The 14,572-nt window shown below is 44.4% G+C and overlaps 1 protein-coding gene across 2 annotated transcripts in view; it reads right to left on the bottom strand.

The window, feature by feature from the left end:
• LOC119169133 (DDB1- and CUL4-associated factor 13) overlaps positions 1 to 14,572 on the bottom strand; it is a 143,689-nt gene that overhangs the window by 29,478 nt on the left and 99,639 nt on the right. The window lies entirely within an intron of this gene.

The raw sequence follows: 14,572 nt of genomic DNA, 5'->3' as shown, positions 1-14,572 counted from the left end.
TATCTACAAAATCGAGCTATTCACGCTATTTTTAACTGTTCTCGCGACAGTAGCGCCGCTCCCCTTCTTCAATGCAATAAAATCTTAAATGTTAACTATCTATTCAGGTTTAATCTAATTATGTTTTTGCATAAACAAATAAGAAATCAACTTTCTGCTAACTTCATTGATCCTAAAATGTTAGTTAATACTAACACTACCAGGTTTGCGGCTAATAATAACTTTTTACTTCCTAAGGTTCGTACTAACTATGGTAAATCATCTTCACTCTTCTGTACCATCACCATATGGAATAATTTGCCAACTTCGCTAAAATGCAAAGTTTCTTTATTTTCTTTTAAAAACTCATTAAAAGAGTACCTGTTAAATAGTTGATCTATCATCTTGTTTGTGTTGTTTTATGCCGTATTATTCGTTTTTTGATTCCATGCCTTTTTGTTTTCATTCTGCTTTACATATTTTTGCTTATACGATTCTAACAGCTGCTCGTGCTTTTATTATTTGTAATGATCACCGAGGGTCCCGTTGCAGTCTTGTACTTTGGGACCCTCTTCTGTATATTTTACTCCCTGTAACATCCTTTTATGACATGATAATAAACTGATTGATTGATTGATTGATTGATACGACGAACGATGCAACGCCGCCGACCCCACAGGAAATCATAAACGCCGACCTAGCTGTTTACATAGACGGACGCCCTGTGACAGCGCTAGTAGACACTGGCGCAGATTTCTCTATCATGAGCAGAAAGCTTGCTGATTGGCTTAAAAAAGTTGAAACGTCATGGACGGGTCCTAACATAAGAACTGCAGGGGGCCAACTGATGACGTCGACTGGAAAGTGCACTGCCAGAATTAGTATCGGTGATTCAGCTTTCGTTGCCACGTTCGTGATTTTGTCCGAGTGCTGCAAAGACCTGATTTTGGGGATGGACTTGCTTTGTGAATACGGCGCCGTCATAGACATTCCAGACAGGTCAGTTACATTTTTGATGGCTCCAGATCAAGTTTCAGATATGTGATGTAACAACCAGCGGCGTAAACATCTGCGCGTCTTCGAAGATCACGTGACCCTTCCACCTCATTCAAGTGCTCTCGTAGCTGTAACATGCGACCACCCAGGCAACTTCGACCACATCCCTGAACAAATTGCAGCATTGCTATTCAGCCATGGCCCATCAGTTGCAAGAGCCGTCGTAAGCCTCGATTGCGGACACACGTACGTTCTGGTTACGAACTTCAGTACTGAGCGACGGCATCTTGCAAGAGGTATGGCAGTCGCGTACTCGAGGAGCTCATTGAGGTTGGAGGCTGCTTGACTGTGGAAAAAGCCGATGCCACCGGGTCAGCCCCTCTATCCGTCGACGTTGGCCAAAGTTTACTACCCCCGCAGAAGCAAAGCCTTCTGAAGCTTATTAATGAGTTTCAGGACTGTTTTTCTTCGACGTCCAGAGTTTGCCAAACGCCGTTGGCGAAACATCGCATAATTACGGATGAAACGGCCAGACTCATACGGCAGAACCCATACCGAGTAGCTCTGCGGGAACGGGAGGCCACAGAAAGTCAGGTGCGAAAGATGCTTCAGGATGAAGTTATTCAGCCGTCAAAAAGTCCTTGGGCATCACCGGTAGTATTGGTGAAGAAAAAAGATGGCACCTTACGTTTCTGCGTTGATTACCGCAAGCTCAATTAGGTTACGAAAAAGGACGTTTACCCGCTGCCTCGTATAGACGATTCTCTCGATCCACTACGCCATGCCCGGTATTTCTCTTCGATGAATTTACGGAGTGGATATTGGCAAATAGAAGTTGACGAAAGAGATAGAGAAAAAACAGCATTCGTGACACCCGATGGTCTTTATGAGTTTAAAGTTCTTCCGTTCGGCTTGTGCTCAGCACCGGCAACGCTTCAGCGGCTCATGGACACAGTCCTGTCAGGTCTAAAGTGGCAAACGTGCCTGGTATATTTGGACGATGTAATTGTATTTTCAGCGACATTTGACGAGCACTTGAAGCGACTACACGCGGTATTTCAAGCGATACGATCAGCCGGACTATTACTCAAGCCAGAAAAATGTCACTTTGGCTTTGAAGAGCTCCTTTTCTTGCGACACCTTGTCAGCAGTGAAGGTGTACGGCCTGACCCAGACAAAATAGCCGCTGTTGCAAGTTTTCCTACGCCATCACACAAAGAAGGAAATGCGGCGTTTTTTAGGCCTCTGCGCCTATTACCGACGCTTCATTGAGAATTTTTCGCGTATTGCATCACCTCTAACACAACTTACCCGAGAAAATGTCACAATTGTGTGGGGTGAAGAGCAGCAGGAAGCGTTCAACGAGCTTCGACAACGTCTTCAAAGCCCGCCAGTTCTCGGTCACTTCGAAGATGATGCTCCGACAGCGGTTCACACCGACGCCAGCAATGTCGGCTTAGGCGCTGTGCTCGTTCAGTGGCAAGATGGCGCACAACGAGTAATTGCTTATGCAAGTCGGACTCTTTCCCGTACAGAGGAGAATTACTCTACCATTGAAAAAGAGTGGCTTGCGGTGGTGTGGGCGGTCATGAAGTTTCGTCCATATTTGTACGGCCGCCCGTTTAAAGTCATCAGCGATCACCACTCCCTTTGTTGATTGACGAACATAAAGGACGATTGGCACACTGAAGCCTCAAGCTTCAAGAATTCGATATGACTATAGTATATAAATCCGGAAAGCAACATACAGACGCCGATTGTCTTTGAAGACGCAAATGCTGAAGACGATGATGATGCGACGTTTGTAAGTGTAGTCAACACGTCTACAATCGCACAGCAGCAACGCGACGATCCCGAGTTGCAACCCCTTATTGATTTTTTAGAGGGACGCACATCTGCTATGCCAAACCTCTTCGCAAGAGGGGTAGCATCGTTTTGTTTGCGCAACGAGGTCCTTTATAAGGTGAACTTTTCTCCGAGCAGCAACACCTACTTACTTGTCGTCCCAACACCACTCAGGAAAGAAGTACTAGAGGCGTGCCGTGACGAATCAACATCCGGTCATTTGGGCCACACACGAACGCTATGCCGAGTGAGACAGAAGTATTACTGGCCGAAACTGACGGCGACCGTTCAACAGCACGTTCGGACTTGTCTTGAGTGCCAACGTGGGAAAGTGCCAGTCGTCAAACCAGCAGGGCTCCTCCATCCAATTATTGTACCGGAAACTCCATTCGCTCAAGTCGAAATGGATCTTCTAGGACCATTTCCAACTTCGGCTGCTGGTCGCAAATGGATAATTGTAGCCACAGACTATCTTACTCACTACGCCGAAACCAAGGCTTTGGAGCGGGGCGCAGCAAGTGAAGCAGCCCAGTTTTTCATTGAGAATACAGTCCTGAGGCATGGCGCTCCATCTGTAGTAATAACTGACAGAGGAAAAGCATTCACAGCCGAGCTAATACGCACAGTTTTAAATCTAAGTGGAACATCTCACCGGCGCACAACGGCATACCATCCACAAACAAATGGTCTGACGGAATGGCTGAACAAAACACTTGCGGATATGCTTTGCATGTACGTCGATGTGCAACATAAAAACTGGGACGAGATACTGCCTTACGACACTTTCGCTAACAATACGGCACAAGAGACAGCACGCATGACACCATTCCGTCTTCTCTATGGCCGTGACGTCACAACCATGCTCGACGCTATGTTGCTGCATGAAAGTGATGGCGTTGACACAAGTGGAGACTACATAACTCAGCTTGCTGAAGAAGCCCGCCAACTTGCCCGGGTACGTATCCGTCGTCACCAGGAGTATGACACAAGGCGCTATAATCTTCGTCACCGACCTGTCTTTCATGAACCAGGACAGAAAGTTTGGATCTGGACTCCAGTTTGCCGTCGTGGCCTCTCAGAGAAACTCTTGAGATGGTACTTTGGGCCGTATAAAGTCCTCCGTCGTCTAGGTGATGTTAACTATGAGGTGATTCCCGGCAGTCCACATTGTCCAAGACGTCAAAGACATGCACCAGAAGTTGTGCACGTAGTTTGGACGAAACCTTCTTTGTCTGAATGAACCCGTGGTCTGCCAGTGACTACAAACCCTTCCGCCATGATGATGAAGCATTGGGATGATGCCTTCTTGAGAGGAAGGCTAAAGTCACGGTTATTAGCCATAAACACAAAAGAACGAAGAAACCAGCATCACGAGCGGCAGTCTCTGGCGTTTTTCGAGCAAGACGACGTTGCGTGTCTGCTCTTGCGCTTTGTTTTTTTATGTGAATAGAGCCTGCTGTTAACGTCGAAAGGAAGCCTTGTGTCCTGTTCTTTGCACGTTGCGACAATATTATAATTTTCATTACATCTTTTTCACACTACATTCAGGCTAGTCACCTAGAACAGAAACTCACAGATTACTACAATTCAGAAAGCCATGCAAGCAAGTGGAGGTGGAGATTGGGAGCCAGGGGCTCGCGCTGAAACCAGGGCTACATATTCAAAACCAGTACTGCTCCCCTCACCCATTTTTCTTGACTTGTTCCCCCCCCCCCCCCCCCATAAAACTAAGGACTCCTTTGACTAGTTCCAAAAACAAACAAGACAGGAAGTCTGTCTTTCACTGGTGTATTGTCTGTAGTCACTGCCCGTTTTCACCTGGTTCTTCATCCTGAACTGATAAAGGCTGGCACCCTATTGTGAAGCTCTTGCATGAGAATGTCTCTGCACGTAACTTAAGCATTCCTCTCAATCTCCCTCTTTCATTGCTCCTATTCAAGCCCATGAAAAGCATTCACATAAATAAAACAGGTTGGTACAACCCTCATTCCACGTAAGCAAGATTTTAACTATGAACCTACCCAGGGTGCAGAAAGAGAATATTTAGAGTGTTCTGACCTCTCTTTAGGTTCCTGCACGTGTTTGTATGGAGGTACATACACACATACAAAATGTAATAATTTCAGGTTCGTGGGGGATGAAGCCCCCAAACCTTTTTATAGTTTGACCGCTCAATTTATCACTAGAAATACTCGGTGACCAAAGCGAGACCAAAAACATTGGTCACGGTTTCTAAGCTGTTGTTTCTAAATGCCAGTGCGCATGAACAGGTTGTGAAACAAGGCTGATGAAGCGGGAAACTCAAACAAAAAGGCGCGTTCAGGCCGCCTGCTTCTTGAGGTACCGTGAAGCAATTATAAGGTGGCATGTCGTAATCCAACCTATCATGTCACAAGAACTTAAGCACCCATGTCTCCACTGGTAGGTCTTGTGCATAACAATATCAAAAAGATACAGAAAGTAGAACATTTATGGCAAGTGACAGTATTGTGATAACATTCATGTCATTCTTTCTGTGAACTGAACTGTACCGAGCGAGAAAAGATATAGCGAAATGAAATTAAAGCATATATACTAACACCCCTTCAACTTTTTCATAGCGATCACAAATGCAGCCTGGCTTCAATCCGTCCAAAGCTATTCATCGTGGTATTCTCTTCACTCTTTTTGTTTTGATCCTGCCAGTGAGCGTGCTGGTAATGACGGCAGCCAGGTGTAGTTCGACAACAGTGACGTACGTCATTTATACGAGTGAGCTTCGCCGCAATTCTGCGTCTGATTTCTTGCGTATTCAGCTGCTGTCCCCTAAAGAACTATGCGGTAGTTTCGATAACATAGGACATTTTTCCTCACTGGCACCCTCCCATCTGTTTTCCAGATGCCAGCTGAATTCCATGGGAGGATTGGGTGGCACTGGTCTCACCGCACGGAGCCTTTCCTCTAGTTTTCCCCCCTCCCCCCAAGAAAATCGCCATCAATAGAAACACGAAATGAAATAAGTGTGCACATAAACCTTATTCGGTGAATAGATGCCTCTCATGCCGTCAAAGAAAACAAGGCTTCACTTTCCATTGATTTCTGCCAGACATATGCAGAAAAAGCTGCCGCTAGAGCACGGAGGATCATGTCAGACACGCTGAAATTCAATCTTGCTTCTATGACCAGATCTTCCCTGTATAGTTCAAAGTCTGCAACCCCATCCATCACGGCAAGCCGCAGGTACATTGTGGCCTTTTCCAAACGTGGTGGTGTATCGCGGTACCTTCTAATTGGCAGAGAGCTATGAGACTCCAGACACTGCTTCAGTGCCGAGTCTCGGGCGAGAGAAATTGAATAAAAGATATGCGGTCTGTGCTCAGAAATATCTATCTCCACTAATAAGCCACACCCAACCAGAACTGTGTGCAATTTTTTAATGTGCCTGTCCCGTTGAGCCAAACTTCTTACTTCCCGTTAGCGTCCCATAAAGGTCCCTATCTGGCTATGCGTATCACAAGCCCAGGCTGGAAAGCTACTCGAAGAGAACACCTAAATGCACATATTTTACCCACTACCTCGGAAAAGAAGGTGAGCAATAAATCTCTACGGGTACGTCCCAACGTGACGTCACCGGTGCACGTGCAAGGCGACAGTTGGCAAAACACTCCTTCTGGTGGCTGAGAGGGGTGCAGTCGCTCGATGCTTACGGCAAGTTATTTTTTTTTTCTTTTGAAAGCGTAATCTTCATCTCACAGTAGCAACATTAGCTGTGGTATGTGTCAGAGAACATCTCGGTGTGTGGTAAAGTGTGTGATAAAATATTTGCCACAGTGGCTGGCTATTTATCTCGGAGAAGTGAACACACGTGACGGCCTGTGCGAGGAACAGCGGCATTGTCTTCGAAAATGTGCAGTGTTGACCGTGGACGGTGGCGTGTAGTGTGCGTTGAAAGGCATAGACAATAGTGCTTCACCTTTACGGACGGTGAAACTGAATATTGTGCGTGGTGTGCAGTGTGAATAACGCGGTGCGTCCTGTTTGCGAAAACACTGGTATTTGTTGTGGGTTGGTTGCAGCAGCCGGATGTCGATGGAACTTTACGATCTGACATTTTAGTCAAGGTAAAAATGCATTTTAGGCGATCATCTGCGAGTTGGTACATCTCAGCGTATTCGCGGCGTGCACAAAAATAACAGTACATGATTTTCAGGTGATATATACAACTACACATGAGCTATAAGCATGTTGTAGCACTGCGGAATCTGCATATACGTTTCACCACAGCTATAACTCATATTGGATACCTGATACATGTTAACGAAAACAGCGGATATTTTCGTTTATCTACATTGTAATTTTACGGCTCGATCCTTATGAAGTGACAATGCGCATTAGACGTTTCTGTATCAGGCCTAAAGGAGCCATATAGGTACAAAAACACGTTATAGGTGTCAAATGCAGCGAGGTAACTGTGCCAGATGTAATTATATATTATTAGGTTGTCGGGTTTTACATCACATAATTTTCACTGGGTGCGAAAAAGGAGTGCGAAAAAATAATCTGCAGATTTATAGGCAACCAAGCCGATGGACTGTCAGAGAGTGTCACGCTTCCGGAGTGCTACATGCACTTCATGCACTCGTTCCTTGCAATGTTCCATTCAGCAATCCTCACCTTCGAAAAGAGTCACCTTGAGCCGACTCTCATAATCATATGGTGATTTTGAGACGTTCAACCCCACATATCTATCTATCTTGAGCCGACAGAACTTTACGCTGTAATGATTAAGCTCCGGAAACAGCTGATTAATCGAAGGGATGATATGTTCTTCGGTGTCAAGGCTAATCTGGGACTTGTAGTCCTTCCTGGTGGACAAGTTGCAAAGCTGGACTTTGCGAATGTCTATGACAGGGCCCTTGTGTACCTCGAAAAGTGGTTTGACTTCGAGAACTCCCCGTTTAAGATGCTCGCCGAATTAGATTTGCGCAGTGCTGCACCCACTTCATTGATGGTAATAAATGCAGGCAACCTTTTTGGCATTGACTTTCAAGAGAAAGGAGGCGAACTCTACTCAGAACTTCGTCTTTTGAAGAATGCTATGCCTGGACTTGTAAAATGTGACGAGAAATCAAGCTCGATGTGGCTGAAGTTCTTGAAAGAGGTAAAGTGCCCCTTCTTGCAGAACCTAATGAAGCATGTCTACTCCGTTCCCTACAGCAATGCGTTCGTGAAATGTGTCTTCAGCGTGACGAGAAACTTGTGGACGGATGAAAGAAACCAGCTAAGCGTTCCAATGATTTAAGAGGAACTTTGTGTGTGGTATAATTTGGTGTACAGCTGTGAAGAATTTATAAATATAGTGAGATAAAACAAGAAGCTCAAACAAGAAGCCGCTGAGTCGAATTCTAAGTACATATTGAAGTTCCGCGAATAGTAGAAGGCGAGCACATAGGATTTCTCTATTTCCTTTTATGTGTTGTGAGCGTACTGCCCATTATTGCACGTGTAGGTATACATGCATTGTATACTTTTTAAAGGAGCACTGAACAGCTCAGAAAAAATGATGAAAACATCGAAATTATACTTGGAAGACACAACTATTCCGATAAACAGACTTTATTACACACGTTTTTGAACAGTTGGCCGTATTTTTGTTTGCGTGCGGGGTCTGTACGCCAGCGCGAGCAGCGCAACTGAAAGGTGCATGTGTTCGTGTTCGTTACTTCCCTTTCTCTACGTCTCCTTTATATCCCACGCTCTCTCTTCCACAAAGACGCTGAGATGTTACGCCTTCTTTAGGCGCTTTATCCCACCTGGGAACATTATCCACTGCAGGTGCAGCTCATAGTGGTTTTAGGAATCGTGGTGGGGGCTGAGCGGGTTGAGAGACAAGGGCGACAGAATGACGTTGTTGGCACGCATGTTCCAGGCACGGCCGTTCGAGGAAGTTGATTGATTGATTGATATGTGGGGTTTAACGTCCCAAAACCACCATATAATTATGAGAGACGCCATAGTGGAGGGCTCCGGAAATTTCGACCACCTGGGGTTGTTTAACGCGCGCCCAAATCTGAGCACACGGGCCTACAACATTTCCGCTTCCATCGGAAATGCAGCCGCCGAGTACCTTAGTCACAAGACCACCGCGGCGGGGCCCGAGGAAGTTGAAGGCACGCTTGTTCGAGGCGTGGCGGTTTGTGAACAACGCATTAAATTCATCATTTCCACTTGGTGATGCGAAGTTGCACAAAAAACAAGGAAAAAAGTTAATAAAAGATTTCGCTAAAGCCGATGACCATGCAATACTTGACTGTTTGTGGGAATTTTGTGATAACATACCGGGCTGCGTCACAACTCTCTGGGATGCTCTGAAAGAAACTATTCATTATTGCATTGAAAAATTTGTCCCCTCCAAATATGTTTGCACTAACAAAAATAACCCGTGGATGACAAGAGAAATCATTCATTTACACCGTAGGTTAAAACGAGCCAAAAAACATAAAAAACCAGTTAGTGAGATATCTAAATTAAAAATCAGCCTTGCTTCCAAACTCTCCGACACAAAAACTAGGTATTTCACTCATTCATTACCTGAATTTTTGACAAAAAGCCCTGAAAAATTCTGGCGATATTTAGAACAAACAGATGCTACGCCCAGCCAAATAACTGTTGATGGTTCCATTGTAAATGATGCGTCGGTTGTCGCTGATCAGTTTAACAGATACTTCTGCTCCGTATTTTCTGCTCCCCAACATGAATCACCACATGACAATCTTTTTCCAGTAATGTCTTCCGAGTTCATAACTTATGAGGGCATATTTTCTTTGCTGCTTAACCTGAAAAATAAATCTTCAGCTGGTCCAGATAATATCCCAAACACATTCTTGCGTAAGTATGCCGAACCCGTTGCGCACATTTTAACAAGCATTTTTCGCCTCTCCTTCGAAAATTCCTTCATTCCTGATGACTGGCGCATGGCACGTGTAGTGCCGGTGTTTAAGAAAGGGGATCGTTTAAACATTGCAAACTACAGGCCTATTTCCTTAACGTGTACGTCATGTAAGCTATTAGAACACATAGTCGCACATTACATCACAACATTTCTTGAAGAAAACCGCCTGCTGTCGCCATTACAGCACGGATTTAGAAAAAAATTATCGACCACAACGCAGCTAGTTACAACAATTCATGAGTTTACGTCGTCGCTGGATACGGGGAATCAAACTGATGCTAATTTTTTAGATTTTAGTAAAGCTTTTGATTTTGTCACGCATAGCGAACTCATTTCTAAATTATATGTCTTAGGTCTACCTGTTAACCTCATTGACTGGATCCGTTCTTACCTTCAATATCGCAAGCAGTATGTTAAAGTAAATGACTGCATGTCTGGTATTCTACCAGTGTCATCAGGAGTTCCTCAAGGTAGTGTTTTGGGACCTATTCTCTTTCTGGTATATATAAATGACATTGTTGAATCAATAGACACATCACAAGTCCACATAAAGCTTTTTGCAGATGACTGCATACTTTATAAAACGATTACTGCTCCGAATGACCAGAAGTGCCTGCAATCCAACCTTTGTGCTATTTCTAAGTGGTGTGAAGATTGGTCAATGAAATTAAATAGCGATAAATCAGTTGTCATGCATATAACAAATAAGAAACACCGTTTTAATTATACCTATTCTCTCAACAACTGTCCATTGACTGAGGTTAACGAATATAAATATTTGGGCGTCACAATTACAAGCCACCTAACATGGTCAAGCCACATTAATAAAACATGCTCATCTGCTTCTAGAAAGCTTGGTTTTTTGAGACACAAATTAAAAACAGCGCCCCCAGAAATCAAAATGTTGGCCTACAATGCTTTTATAAGACCAAAGTTAGATTATGCTAGTGTCGTTTGGGACCCACATATAAAGAAAGATGTTAAGAAGCTTGAGATGGTGCAGTGAAAGGCGGTTCGCTTTATCTTTAATGCCTACCGCAGAAATGACTTGCCAACAACGCTCATGGCTAATAATGATATCCCCACTTTACAATACCGAAGAGCTGTTGCCCGGCTGAAATTTCTACACTCACTTTATTTCCGCAAATTTAACATTTGTCCAGAACCTTATATAAGAAATCAAATCTCAAGACAAACTCGACATACTCACAGCTACACTCTTGAACCTTACTTCACACGTACTAATCTTTTCATGAACTCATTCTTTCCTCGGACGATCAATGATTGGAACGCGTTACCTTTTGAAGCATTCTGTGATAATGAAAATCCTGACTTCAATAACTTTGTATCTTTCCGTTTTTAACCGTACAACTCAAGATCTCTGACTGTCTCACGTTGTATTTGATTTGCATTCTCCGGTTTCAATTTGCAATTTCTTGCTACCATTTAACTTTGTTCAAATGCTATCCTGCGTTCTACTGCCTTAACATGTTTTTATTGCTTGAACTTCCTTTTATTTAGTTACATTGTGAATCACTTTTTGTTATGCCCCCCTGCTTGGTCTTTCGACCGCAGTATTCTGTAAATAAATAAATAAATAAATAAATAAATAAATAAAATCATTCTCTGCAAGTTTCTGTCTGAAATAAAGGTTGTGTCTACGGATTTCAGCACTAAATTTTTTTGTTTGGCTGAAAACCTCGGTGGCAAATATTTTGTTCAGCACACATAATTAATTCAACGCTCGTATTTAGTACTCATGATATTTGTGTGCTTGTCACCAGAGGCTAATTGGTTCACTCAGTGCTGTGTTTGTATGTACATGGACATATTATGTTGATATTGAAGGCCCATACAATAAATGTCATCGCATGCCAAAGATTTAACATGGACTTTGTTTATTTTCCACACAACCTCAACTTCGTGACCCCCCCCCCCCCCCCCGCTGATGGCCTGTTTTTTTTTTTTCCCGAAAGATGGCAACCCTAGTAACTGAACGAAACGTGCAGTGTCCCACTAGTGCTAACAGCCCCTTCTAAACCTCAGTACACTTAGCAAGGCACTGGTGTACTGCAGCAAAGGTGGCTCAACAGCATTAGAATCAAAGTGAAGAAATTTTCTAACCGCTACACTTCCCCCCCCCCCACACACTCTCCACCCCCTTTTTTTTTCTTCTGCTGTGGGGTTAGGTGTCACTTCGGTCTCTTGCAAAGCACGTTCGACCAGTTAAAGTAACAATGGCACACGCCCGTTGGCCAGGCGCCGGATATCTATCGCTAGGACCGTGGCCGGGACAAATAACGCAATTCAAGACAGACAAAAAAGAAAAAAATAGCTTCATGTGCCACTGCTAAGGCAATCAACATGGCTGCTGGCAGCGCCGACGTTCACAGCACACTAAGCTTGTTCACGTGAGGAAAATACGGCATACACTTCCAGCTTTAGTTCCCAACAAGCCATAGCTGCGTTTTCAAGCTGAAAAATTTACATTTCTCGCGAAGCGTTGGTGGCTGCAGCAACGCATTTCTGTCTTGAAGTTCGGTCGTGCCGCCGATATGTATCAGCTGCAGTCAGTGGACTGATGGGTGCACAGCGTTGTTACTTTATCTGGTCCATCGCATCTTGCAAGCGTAGGGCGGGTGTCTAGAATACTTCTAATAAGTATATTCTAGGCACTATAGTTGGGGTCTACGCGCTTTGACTGATGGCGCTGCAGGTGGCCGATGTAGCCTACATATCTCGCTGAAACTAGCGCATCTGACAAAATTTGAGGCTGGGTGGCATTTTCGTGCAGCGCGGCACAATTTCAGTAAATTTCATGGTTTTGGCACAGCTTGGCACAACAATCAGGAATTGTATTGATTTGGCGCAATTGGCGCAGCTGTTGCACCCCTGGGCCATTGGCGAGTTGGGTTTGACCAAGCAGGCTCAAGATGACGTATAAGACCGGGACACCGACAATGAGGACAAACGACACATTGGGTGGAAACTACCGATGATGACTGCAGGGTCTTGAGGAGGACGTCGACGACAGACTAGATGAATCGTTGACACGGCAAGGGCACGAAGTAGACACAACGGGTTGAACTGTCAGAACCTTTCATTGCCGAAACTTCATTTTTGTTAGAAAGAGATTAGGGCTAAGGATTGAACTTGACTCTGATTGAAGTTAGTTCTAGTTTCACTGTACAGCCCATTATTGTGCGTTTCTTTTTGGCGTTTTAACCTTTTATTGACGAGTGTTGCCCACACGCAATATACCGAAAAATATATATTTTTTTTTCCGAGGAGTTTCGGCTTCGGGGCACTTAATTTTTTTGCGAAGCTCTGCCAACAACCATGTTCCATCATCGTGTGGCAGCCCCTCCTGCAGCAAGTTGAAATTCGCGGAAGAAGAGAAAGAAGTTTGGCGCGCTAATGGCTACAGAGCGTGCGACGACACCACGTAAACCTGAAAACGCCAATTTCGTGGTAAGCACTTTTTTTTTCTCCCTAACATTTCACAGTTATTCAGAAGAACGCTGTATCTTGCAATATGTCGAGTTATGTAAACAGGAATCAAAATTTGTGCCCACAGCGTTGCGTGTTTGTTGCTTATAGGCAACACCAGGCACTACGCTGTGTTTCTCATTTCGCACAGTAAATGGTGTGGTGGCTTTGCTGAGAGCGCTTGATTTTGTGTGCCGCGCTGGCATGAATGCTTCACAGTATCGCGCAGGAATCAACGACCCGTCACTAGTCACTAATTATGGAAGTATTTTACGGCAAAAGAGTCGCAAAGGTGCATCCCGAATGCAGTGATGACTTGGACCTCGAATCGAGCGACAACAAACCAGAAAATAGTGGTTCAACCCGGGCATGTAAGTACTTTTCATTGAAATAGCCAGAAGTATTCAGGCATTCAAAATACAAATGCTGTTCTGTCTTGAGAAAGGATGCGATAAGGAGAGGGGGGGGGGGGGGGGGGACACTTGGTGCGTTTGGTTAGTGATGCGTTTTTGCACCTTTGGACGCGAAGATATCACGTATAAGACTGATTATGCATTGGTCATACCGGTTTTATCCTTCTGATTGTATCGGCGTCTTTGTGAAGCTGTGGACGCTATTCACGAAAGATGCCGTTACGTATACGTTAGACCCCCACAAGCGTCTGGTGCTCTGCTTAGGCTGCCCATGAAAAGTTTGCGTGGGGCCTTAGAGACGCTCTCTTTTCTAGCTTTTATAGTAAACTGACTTTCTTTGGTTTGTGCTCTCAGTGAATGCGAATCTATATGAATAATTCAAGAAGCATCTTATAATTTTGTTTGCTTTTTCTTGGCTCTAGTTTCATGTCGTATCCACTTCCTGTTGATTTTTTGCAGGTGTCTCAGAGGATTGCCAAGGTGAGACATAACACACCAAGCAGAGATAATGACGATGAACTTCAAAAGATTACGAAGCCATCGAAAAGTCATGCTGCATGGGGCGCTGTGCAAGACCCGATTGGTTGTGCCATGCCAGAGTGGAAGGATGTGACTCCATGTCCATCACCGGTGGAGTCCCCCATCGATTATTTCAGAAGATTTTTTGACATAGACTTCCTCTTTTTCATCTGTGAGCAGTCGTCACTCTACAGTGCTCAGAGAAACCCCAACAAAGTCACATCTAGTCAATGATTTGGAACAGTTTATGGCCATAGTGCTCACTATGTCTATTATGAAACTGCCTCAAACACACATGTACTGGTCCAAAAACTTCCGTATTGATCAAGTTGCCCAAACCATCACTAGAGAAAGATGGGAGGAATTGAAACCGTCCTTTCATTTTAACGACAACCAGGAG

Source organism: Rhipicephalus microplus, chromosome 2 (genome assembly GCF_043290135.1).
Source record: "Rhipicephalus microplus isolate Deutch F79 chromosome 2, USDA_Rmic, whole genome shotgun sequence".
NCBI lineage: Eukaryota > Metazoa > Arthropoda > Arachnida > Ixodida > Ixodidae > Rhipicephalus > Rhipicephalus microplus.
The sequence above is the reverse complement of the archived record's forward strand: the minus strand, read 5'-3'. Positions and strand labels throughout refer to the sequence as shown.